Below are 12146 nucleotides of genomic sequence, written 5' to 3'. Positions count from 1 at the left end.
GGAATAAGCAGGCTTCTCACAGGGATCCCAATGTAGGACTTGATCCTGGCCCCGGATCATGCCCTGAGCTGAAGGCAGATGCTCAACCACTGAGCTACCTGGGCATCTCTATATTTGTTAATTTTTAAACTTGGTACATATATTATGTTCAACTTTTCAAGTCTTAAAATTGTATTATACAAAGCAGTTGACTGGATATTATTTTTTAAATCCCCTTTGGGACTAATACTAGTATTTAATAAAGAAGGCCAGTCATTTTCATCTAAGAGCATATACCTCATTTCAAAGAAACAGATGTTTTATTTTAATTACATGTAAATATATGCATGTATATATTATGACTTTTTAATGTAGGGCAGAAGTTAACTTTTTCTAAGAAACTTTTTTGGGCTAACAGCAGGTTATTGGGATTAAGGAAAATAAAAGAGAACAAAATCACAATTTTCCATGAGGTGCATTTTTTATACACATGCTTCTTTATTTAGTTGAATTTTCAACTGTTTTGAAAAAACCAGAACTATTGAACTTTTAAAGTCACCATTTCAACCATTTTAAAGTGTACAAGTTAGTGACTTTCAATGCATTTACAGTATTATGCCACCACCACACCTATGTTTTCAGAATATTTTCATCATCTCAAATAGAAATCCATTAAGCAGTCACTCCTGTACCCTCTTATTCCATTTTTTGGATTGTCTTTTTACTTTCTTGATAATGTCCTTTGATGAACAAAATTTTTTAACTTTGATGAATTTTTTTCTTTTGTTGATCATGATTTTGGTTTTATATCTAAGAATACATTGGCAAATCCCAGGTCATGAAGAAATCCCCCATATTTTCTCCAAAGAGTTTTGTAGTGTTAACTCTTATATTTAGATTTTGGTCCATATTGAGTTAGTTTTTGTATATGGTATGATGGAAAGACTGAATTTCATTCTTTTACATGGCTATCCAGTTATCCCAGCACCATTTATTAAAAAGACTTTTATTTTCCCTATTCGATACCTATGTTGAGGATCTATTGACCATAGATGTTTGGTTTTGTTTCTGAACTCTCAATTCTGTTTCATTGATCTATATATTGTCTATCTTCATATTAGTACCACATTGTCTTGATCTCTGTAACTTCATAGTAAATTTTGAAATTAAGAATTTTAAGTCTTCCAACTTTGTTTTTTTTTTTTTTTTCAAGAATTTGTCTTGACATTTCAGGGTTCCTTATATTACATATAGACTTTAGGATCAATTACATATGATTTTAGCATATGAAGAAGAAGGCAATTGGAATTTTGATAGTATTTCCATCTTAATGTTAAGTCTTATAATCCATGACAGGGGATGTCTATCCATTTATTTAGATCTTCTCTAATTTTTTTCAAAACTTTTGTAGTTTTCAGTGTACATGTTTTGCACCTTCTTGCTTAAATTTATTCCTAAGTATTTTATTCTTTGGGATGCTATTGCAAATGAAATTATTTTCTTGTTTCATTTCTTAGTTCTTGATTTCCAACATTTAGAAACATGACTGATTTTTATATGTTGCTTTTGTATACTGCAACTTTGCTGAATTTTTTAGCTCTGATAATTTGAGGATTCTTTAGGATTTCCTATGAATAAGGTCATGTCATCTGCAAATAGAGAGTTTTATTTCTTTCTTTATGGTATGGATGCCTTGTGTTTTGTTGTTTTTTGTTTTATTTTTTGGTCTAATTGCCTGGCTAGTACTTCCAGTCCTAGCATGAGATGACAACAGATATCTTTGCAATCTTTCTAATCTTAGAGGAAAGCTTTTGGTCTTGCACCATTAAATTTGATGTTTGGTGCATGTCCTTTATCAGATTTAGTTGTTTCCTGTATCTAGTTTTTTGAATTTTTCTTATCATGAGAAGTAGTTGGGTTTTGTTAAATACCCTTTGTGCACGAAATGAAACAATCCTTTCCCCCCAGTCTTCATTCTAATAATGTTGTATACTGCATATTTCATTTATGTATGTTCAGCCATCCTTGCATTCCTGTTATACATACCACTTGGTTATCATGTATAATTGTTTGAATATGTTGTTAGATTCCGTTTGCTAGGTTTTTGTTTTTTTTTTTTTGGATTTTGTGTCTATGTTCATAAGGGATATTGATCTATAGTTTTCTTGTGATATCTTTGGCTTTGGTATCTGAGTAATACCAGCCTCATAGAATGAGTTAGGAAGTGTTTCTTCCATTTTTTCTTTTTTTTTTTTTTGGGGGGGGGTAGTTTAAGAATGTTAATTCTCTAAGCATTTGATAAAATTTACCAGTAAAGCTAACTGGTCCTGGGATTTTCTTTGTTGGAAGTTTTTTGCTTATTTATTAATTATTTTAACTTATAATAGATTTATGCAGGTTTTCTGCTTCTTTTTAAGGCCATTTTGGTGGTTTATGCGTTTCCAGGATTTGTTTAGTTCATCTATGGTTACCTAATTTCTTGACATACATTGTTAATTTTCTTAGTGTTGTTTTTATTTCTGTAAGGTCAGCAGTAGGGTCCTCACTTTTCTTTTTTTTTTATAAATTTATTTTTTTTATAATTTTTTTTATAAATTTATTTTATTTTATTTTTTTTATAAATTTTTTTTATTGGTGTTCAATTTGCCAACATATAGAATAACACCCAGTGCTCATCCCATCAGGTGCCCCCCTCAGTGCCCGTCACCCAGTCACCCCCACCCCCTGCCCACCTCCCCTTCCACCACCCCTAACTCATTTCCCAGAGTTAGGAGTCTCTCACTTTTATTTCTGATTGTAGTATTTAATTAATCTTTTTTTTTCTTGGCAAGTCTAATAGTTAAGGTTTGTTGATGTTGTTGATCACTCCAAGGAACCAAATTTGGTTTTCTTAATATGCTCTGTTATTTTCTTATTCTCTGTTATCTCTATCATTATCATTTTCCAATCTTTATCATTCTTCATGTGAATTTGAGTTACTGTCTGTTGTCGTTTCATTTCAGGGTGAAGGACTCCCGTAGGGCATTTCTCATAGGACAAGTCTAGTGCTAATGAATACCCTCAGCTTTTGTTTATTTTAGAATGGTTTAATTTCTCCTTCCATTTTTTAAAAAAATATAAATAGTTGAGTTCTATAAATGCTTTTAAAGTGTATGTTATATACCAGGAGCTCTACCAGTCTCTGGAGAAGTAACCATTCAACCAAAAAATAAATATAGCACAATCCTTATATATGTATAGCATAGTCCTTTCCCCAAGGCAGAGACACAGATAATTCCTGTATAGCAACTGAAAGTTTACAGCAACCAAGCAAAAACTTAATAAAAAAAATAAACAAAATAAAACAACACAAAAGAACCTACCTGAATCTCAGCATTTAAGGAAATGAAGACCACCAGTAAGGAAAACTGAACAAGAATATATGTAAAAGTCGTTAATAATATAGTTTTGATTTGTAACTCCTCTTTTTTTCTGTTGTGAGAAAAAGAGGGAAACTATAATAATTATATTCTTCTATAATTTTATATTATGATATAGAAGTAGAATTGTTAGAATAGCTTTCAGAATAGGGATTCTATTTGGATATATACAATAATGTATGAAATATTTAGGGTCAAGTATGAGAAAATTAAGTATTTATTGGGTGCTAACCAAGTACTTAACAGAGAGATGTCTTGGCTTACTGTAGCTGGGGGTGAAAGTAAGTAAATTTAGGTAAAATTGGAATGTAGAGAAGAATGAACTTTTTTTGTAGTCACTTTTTGTTATTGTTGAGTTAGCAGAGTAACTGGATTCTTGAGGCTTTTAGAAATTGCTGAAATCCTACAAGTTCAAACGGATTAGCTATAGTGTTTCCTGTGTATGATTATAGTGCACTATGAACTTTAAAGGTACTTCTGAACATTTACTAAAAAGTCTTAGCTGCCTCTTCAATAAAATATCTAAAAGATAAATCAGGAAGTCACAATCCAGAAGCCTCAAAAGACTGTAGAGGACCTTATATCTATAAACCCTGTAAACTTATCAGGCTGAATGATATTGGACAATAGCTAGGAAGTTACAGGAGTTTTTGCTAATATCCTGAGATTGGTTTCTACAATAAGGTTACTTTAAAGCCTCTTATTCATCATAAAACACAATATTTAATATAAATAGTTGAGTTCTATAAATGCTTTTAAAGTGTATATTATATACCAGGAGCTCTACTAGTCTCTGGAGAAGTAACCATTCAACCAAAAAATATATATAGTACAATATATATATATATATATATATATATATATATATATATATATATATATAGCATAGTCCTTTCCCCAAGGCAGAGACACAGATAATTCTAGTATACCATCATAAATATGAATCCATAAGATGCAGTTTCACATCCATTTAGATGGAGTTATTCATCTATGAGGCATACTTAGAAAACCCATGGGTTTGTTGGAGGTTTCTTAGAAGACAATTAATGCCTAGATGAGGCTTTGAAGTGTGAGGAAAGATGAGAAAGGTGTTCCAGCAGAGAGGATGGCATGTGCAAGTGCATGGAATCATGAATAGTCAGACATCCTCAGTTGATCAGTAAGTGCAAGGAGAGTGCAAGAGAAGCAGCTGAATGGGGCACTTGGAAGCCAACTCATAGAAGTTGTTTTTCTTTTTTGGCCATTCTCAAACCCTTGGATCTTTATCACGGAGGCAACAGGAGCAACCTAAGGTTTAAGCTAGTGACTGATATGGTCAGATTTCCTGACTGAATTTGGGTTCTAGAAGGCATGTTTGGAGACCTGATATCATGAGAAATGAAGGTAGTTTTAAGAGTCACGGATCTGTAGGCTTATGTAGGCAGGAGAAGGTTTGGACCAGGGTAGTGATGATAGGTGGTGGTAGAGGAAAGAATGTGAAACTTATTTAGTAAAATGGTGAACCAGAACGAGAAAGACAGGGGAGGATGACTCCCAGGATGGGGCAGTGTGATTGACTGATACTGGAAATACAGAAAGAGGAGCAGGCTTTTTTGTTGTGGTGGTGGTGGTTTGTTTTGTTTTGTTTTTTTTGTAGGGCAAAGAAGGGAGACAATGATGAGTTTTGTTTTGGAAATACCCAGGTTTCAGGTAATATGGAGTGATCAGCAGGATATTTGAGTCTGAACTTCAGGGAAAAAGTCACACTAAAGAGAAAGATTTGAGATTGATTAACGTAATACTCTCTGGCAAAGAAAGAAGAAGGCAGTGTAGCAATTGACAGGAGAAACAAGACATTATAGATAAATGGGAAGCTAACAAATGCATTTTGAAAGATTAATTATGCCACTAGAGTTTGGAGTCCTTGAGGGATGGAATTGTCTCCTTAATTTTTATATCCTCAGCATCTATCACAGTGCCTAGTACCCAGTAGGCACTTAATGAATGTTTGTCAAATGAGTCAAATTCTACCATCATCCAGGCCATAAATGAAACTGAGGCCATCTCTAGATTTCAGTGGGACTCTTGCTGATATTGCTTTGTTTATTTGATTGCTAAAAATAGCATGTGTTTTGATTTTGCTTAATCAAGAACTGGAGGAGATAGCATAAATTTGATTATAAGAATGTCTCTGGTAAAGAGAGGTATGCTAACAATGAATTTACAAGGTGTAAGAATCCTGTTACAACGTTTTTAGCTGGTTTGACTTCTATGAAGTGGAAATAGGTGGATTGTTAGAGTGGATTGTGAAATAGATTGGAGTCAACAGAAACTGATGGGTGAAGACACTGTCTTGCCAAATCTTTAAATGTGATTTTATAATCTTATCTTAAAAATGATTAACCCAAATATTTTATAATATATAGTTATCCTTAGATTTTTAGTTTTCAGTGAATTTATAAGAAATGGAAACACCACAGAATAGCTTTTAATTTATAGAGCTGACAGTATTTTAAAAGCTGAAGTATGATTTAATACCTCTAAAAACGCAGTTTTTAGTGACTCGTTAATGACTTTCTAAATGTTACTTATGATCTTTGAACTCCACTGCATTCGTACTTTCTGGATCCTGGTTCTGAAGATCAGCTGTGCAGGGCATACAGGTGTTAGCACAGCTGGCTTGTTGCTGACAACTCTGTCCATATAGCTGTCTTGTGTGTCATCATTCATATTGTTCAGTGTCATTCTGACCTAGCCAAGCTAAAAATGGTACTCCAGCTCAAGAGGGATTTAAAAACCTTGACAAACTAAAGATAAGACACTACAGAATGTCATGTACGTGTACTTAACAGGTCTTAGCTTAAACACATCTAAGTAACTAATTTCAATATGCCTTGGCCTTTATCCTTTGAAATAATTTACCCTAGGAAAGAAAATATCTCTGTGTTATTTACTGTTAACAATTCATAAGCATATTTCTCTATTCTCAAGTATGGGTTTTGTGTTTGTTTAAATAGCTCAGGTCACAGTAATCTATTTGTGGGGTACATTCTATGGCATATAACCTACACCACAGATTTATCATGCTATCTAGTGCCTTTATAAGATGTCTATGATCAAATAACCCTCTTCTCCAGCTTGATAATTTGATTTGAGGGTTCAGTTTTTCAGATCCTTAATTGGGATGTAGCCAGCTTGATAATTTGATTCAAGAGATCCATTTTCTGGGTCCATAATAGGGATATAACTATTAATGTGTGCGATGGTTGTGGTGGTGGATTTGCCCTCTTTTTCTGGTGACAGCAGCTGGTAGTCATTGGAAAGTTCTGGCTCTGCTCCAGAGCTGGAGGTTAAGTTAAATAACCTGCCAGCAAGAGAAAGCTAGTTTCTCACTTCCTTCTTTCCAAATGATGAGTGCCTGTGTTTGCTGCAATGTCAATGGAGTGCCCGCTTCTGCTGAGCGCGAGGGTCTTCTTCCCATAGGTGTGGAGCACAGCAGGAACTGTTGCATGTATCTTGGGACATCATAGCTTGGGGATCTTCCATGTGAGATGGTGATACTGTATAAGGATGATTCCTGCACAGGTAACTTGTCTCTCAGTGTAACAATTTGTGCGTATGTGTGTGTGTGTGTGTGTGTGTGTGCATGTGTGTGTGTGAGGCTGTGGGAGAAAGAAAACATGGATGAATGAGAATACCCACAGATCCAGGGAAACTACTGAGGAAAATAATGATGATTAAATAATAGTTTCCATTACTTCTCACAGAACTGCTTTTATGAACCTTACACATTTTTGCTAAGATTGCCAGACAAAGAGCAAAGGCAAGATAAAAAAATAGTGTTGTTTAGGTAGGGAAATGGAAGAATTACCAAAATCCTAAGCAGTGTCCCCAACAATTAACTGTTCATTATAGATATTAAGAGCATTATGATTTGGTGCTAAGAGCGCTGGACTCAGCATCTTCATATTAAGGATGGTAATAGCTGTTTCACAAAGGGGATGGCCGAATCAAGGGAGATAGTGTGAAGAGTACTCTGAAAAGTATAAAGCACTTTTGGAAGTACCAATGATATAACTACTAATAGAAATATTACTCTATACATTTCATTCATTAAATAGTTAAGGAAAAGATAACAGACAGGAGAAAATACTATCCATTTACATGTAACTATTCAATCTGTGAATGTCATCTCCATTGTGTTGACAAGCTTGAATCCCTGCTTCTCTCAGTGGGCACATATCAGAGTCGTGAACTGCTAATTATCTTTTTTATTCTATTCTCTCTTTATCCTGCCTTGTAGAATTTGTGAGTTTGGAATGACATTCTTATTTGATCACATACTACAAGCCTCTGTATGCACAGCATTTTTCTTGCTACCAGTGTTATTACAGAGTTAACTCTGGCTGATGCCCTTCTCTGTCTATTTACAAAAGGCTCTCTGGTCTGCCTATTCTACTTGTTTAACCAAATTTTATGTTGATGAGGTATGAAACATATGCCAGGAAAGTTAGACCCAGTCAAGTTGTATACCAGACTACATAAAACTTGAAAATATATCAGGAGATAGTACACTTATTTTATGAAACACTTGAAAAAAAGAAGCCAGAAAGTGTCTGTGAAACGCAACCCTGTGTTGCTGATAGAAGGTTGACCTGCTAGAAATTGTTCATCTATTCTCTGGTGAGATGTGGTTATTTTAAAAAAACCTCACAGATGGTGAAAAATTTTGTCTTTCCTTCTATACCTTTAAGGCAGAGGATGGCCAAAGTTTTCTGTAAACGGTCAGATGTAAATATTTGTGGACCATATGGTTTCTGTCTTAATTCTTCAACAATGTCATGGTAGCAGGAAAACAGCCAGAGACAATAGGTAAATGAATGGGTGTCATGTGTTCCAATAAAACTTTATTTACAACACCAGGCGGTGGGCTGGGGTTTGGTTCCCAGGCTGTACTGTGCCAAGTACATACTGCTCTTTTGTGCGGAGGTTGAAAAACTGTTTAAGTTCCTCTGGTGTAGGATGAAAAATAGAGTAAAGAGAGAAGGGACAGCAAGAAGGAATCAGTAGAGGTGGAAGGAAGTGCAGAGGAGGGAATGGGACAGAAGAAGGCAGGAAGTGGAAGCAAAGTAGAACGGAAACATGCAATGCTAAGAAAGGAGATGAGGTTACAGGAACACTGTAGAGGTCCATACTTGATGACACCATCCGTGGTAAGAATGTTTATTTTAAAAAAACAGATATCAAACTAGATTGGAGTAAGTAACATTTTAGCCAGATTAAGGGTATGATGTGAAATCCGAATTATCACATACTTTACCCAGACATTTAAGATACAGGCATTGTGTATAACTTTGTATGGGATCAATGTATCTGAATTTCTCTCTACAGCCCTACTTCCTTAGTGTCCTGTTGGTAAAAATACAGCTAGTGTCACATTTTATAAATGGGTGTATGTTTTTTTTCTTAATTTGGAACATTAGGTCCAGAGGGATTTATAGCTGTGTATGATACAGCATGCAGGTTCACATTTTGAGAGTTGAGCAGTATGACTAATGTAATTCACAGTTGATATGTCTACCAGGAATAGCTTTTCTGTGTTATGGTAGGAGTACAGAAAATTAGAAAACAGACTTTTGGCTTGTGAGTATAGGCCAATCAGAGGAATAGGAGCATGGATCTTATGAATCACTTCAATCTCAAACTAGAGATGATAAAATAAATATATATTTCATAACAATATTTTGACTTCTTAGAAAGTTTCATTTATTTTTCTCTATCCACCTCCTGTTTCTCTTGTGTCTTATCGCATATCTGTTAGAAATATGTGCTTTCTGAAAGTATGTAATAAGGAAGGGAGAAAGCAAACTACTTTTCTAAAAATCAAAATTTCAGAGTGTAGTAATGTAGGTATGTTTTCTTTATTCTTTGTCAAAATATTATGAAATTGAATAGTTGTATAGAATATTATAAAACTGTATGTAAGTTGACAAATGAGATTTATATTGTGAAATTGTATGAAAAATTAATCATATATATTAAATATGAACTGTTACTCATTTTGAAGTACAAAAACATTAGTATTATATATATTTTATCACTCACAGCTATAAATAAACCACAGTGAAAAGGGTATAGAATCTTAATTAAAGGATGAATAATGATATGCCATTGTAAACAATTAAAGACTAACTTTTGAAATTATAATTTCAAATTAATTTGAAATTTGAAATTATAGTTTAACGTACAGACAGGTGACAGTGGTTGTTTTAATCTTAGTTCACACTAAAATCTGTTTCTTAAAACTCCTCCTCATAGGGAAAAAAGTGATTTTACTTTCCTAATATTGTTACTTCAAAATTCTTTTGACAGTAAGGAAATTTATTTTAGATTCTCATGCTTGAAAGGAATAATTTTATAGCTAATGGGCAGTGTTTCCCAAAGAAATCTCACTTATTTCTTTTCTGATTTTGGTTACTTTGTTATCAGACTGCCTGTTCTCTGTTTTTCATGAACAAATTTAATGCAATATGAGGAGAATCCTTTTTCTTACAGTTCTGGGTTGAATCTCTTTCAACCTTGTTCACACTCTGAAATTCAAACTTGCTTTCTGCACTCTTCTGAACAGTCTCATCTTTCACCCTACAGGTTTTCCTGTTCCTCATCACCTTCCCTTCCTGCTTCTTTGCTGCCTGGTTGTAATTTTACTTGTCCTGTGTCACTGTTTTGTTTTCTCTCCACATGATGTTTTTGCTCCTTGTACTCTTTATTTTTTATTTTTAAAAGATTTTATTTATTTATTCATGAGAGATACAGGGAGAGAGAGAGGCAGAGACACAGGCAGAGGGAGAAGCAGGCTCCATGCAGGGAGCCTGACATGGGACTCAATCCCAGGTCTCCAGGATCACACCCTGGGCTGAAGGCAGCACTAAACCACTGAGCCACCCGGGCTGCCCTCCTTGTACTCTTTAAAATAGAACTCCTAGTCGGGCCTTTTTCAAGAGTGCGAAAAAACTTTTTCTAGAAATACTTGAGGAATATTTTATTTTATTTTATTTTATTTTTATTTATTTATTTATTTATGATAGTCACAGAGAGAGAAAGAGAGAGAGGCAGAGACATAGGCAGAGGGAGAAGCAGGCTCCATGCACCGGGAGCCCAATGTGGGATTTGATCCCGGGTCTCCAGGATCGCGCCCTGGGCCAAAGGCAGGCACCAAACCGCTGCGCCACCCAGGGATCCCTTGAGGAATATTTTAGATGCTTTCTCTCAAAGTTCTGGCTTAATGTAAAAGTGGAAACAACTCTTGAAATTTAGTAGAAATATTTGTGATATTATATCTGTTACATATCACTCTAGCTTGAAGGCATTGTCAACATTCAACACTTCATTTATAAGTAAATAAAGGTATTAACACACGCATATGCCAATAGTGTTATAACTATGATGCCCATCCTTCGGTTTTGCAAAATAACTGCATTTTGATGTTTTTCCCCTAACTAATATAAGAATGATTTAATTTGGCAAATTAAATAATGTTGTAGTGAGAATGTTAATTTGATAAGGAGTCACAGTTTTAACTGCCAAAGGCCCTAAGTTAGTACTGTTGAGCAAGTTTATTTAGAGACTATAAAATGTGGCTTACTATTCCTGTATGTCAAGCTTCACAGTTGAAGTCTAGTGCCTGATAATAATCAGGTTAAAGGACCTCCAGTGCTGGAACTGTGTTGTGGATTATACCTACATTGCTTATGGTCCTCCCTCCCCCTTTGCCCGTATTAGCAATCTGCTTTTGTACTTTGACTTCAGGATTTCCCTAGTGAATTTTGTCACAGAAAAAAGAGAATCATCAATATCGCAGTTAAACTTGACTTTCAAAGCTAATAGTATCTCATTTGGGGGCTCAAATTTAATAAATTTTCTTTGATTCTGGGTGAGTTTTTAAACATCAAACAATGAATTGGCCAGGGTGCAGTAAAATATTTAGATCTATTGACTATGGTTCAGAAGGGTAGAAGGCAAAACACTAGTGGTTTGATGTTGATAAATTCTCAGTACCTTAATCCACATTAATGTTTTCTTTTATCTGAGCATGCATTGGTGACCAAGAAAAAGCAAGAGAGGGTAACGATACATATAAAATATAAAACCTAAAGCAAATATATTTGTAAAATAGGATTTATTTTGTTAAGTAAGTTAAAAGCATTCTCATTCTGACTGAAGACCCTGGAGAATATTTGTTAGAGATAAATATACATTCTGCATTGGAACTCTAGTGTGCATACAGTACTCACACCATTATAAAAATTGCATTACAGTGTCTTTTTTATAGCATACACTTTGACATTCACTTATTGACAGAAATTCTTCTCAACTTGGGAGTATAAAGATTTTTATAACCATAGATTAGCATGAACAATTAAAGATGTCATCAGATGTTTGTGTGTGTTTGCTGATTTGAGGAAACCCTATGAAGTGTGATAGTTCATTCATAAAATAAGCAATAATTCAAACAGGTTTTACAAGCTTCCCAAATAGAATAGAAAAGCAAAGGAGAGGTTTTCTATCATATATGTTGCCAAGTTACATTTGAAGTTGCTTAGGGAAAAGTGGGGATAGATACATATATATTTGAGAAATTAGTATTATTTTTATAGTTCTCCCATTCTTGACATTTACTATTTCATCAAAAAATTTTGATTCTGTGGCTTTTAGCTAGTTGCATAATATTTATCCAATACATGGTAGCAGAGAGAGACATTTTTTAAA

The 12146-nt window shown here is 34.3% G+C and overlaps 1 protein-coding gene across 10 annotated transcripts in view; it reads left to right on the top strand.

Annotated features, from left to right (window-relative positions):
- Positions 1–12146, top strand: part of CCDC171 (coiled-coil domain containing 171) — a 396084-nt gene that overhangs the window by 220056 nt on the left and 163882 nt on the right. The window lies entirely within an intron of this gene.

This window comes from Nyctereutes procyonoides, unplaced genomic scaffold (genome assembly GCF_905146905.1).
Source record: "Nyctereutes procyonoides isolate TBG_1078 unplaced genomic scaffold, NYPRO_anot_genome, whole genome shotgun sequence".
NCBI classification, from domain to species: Eukaryota; Metazoa; Chordata; class Mammalia; order Carnivora; family Canidae; genus Nyctereutes; species Nyctereutes procyonoides.
The sequence above is the reverse complement of the archived record's forward strand: the minus strand, read 5'-3'. Positions and strand labels throughout refer to the sequence as shown.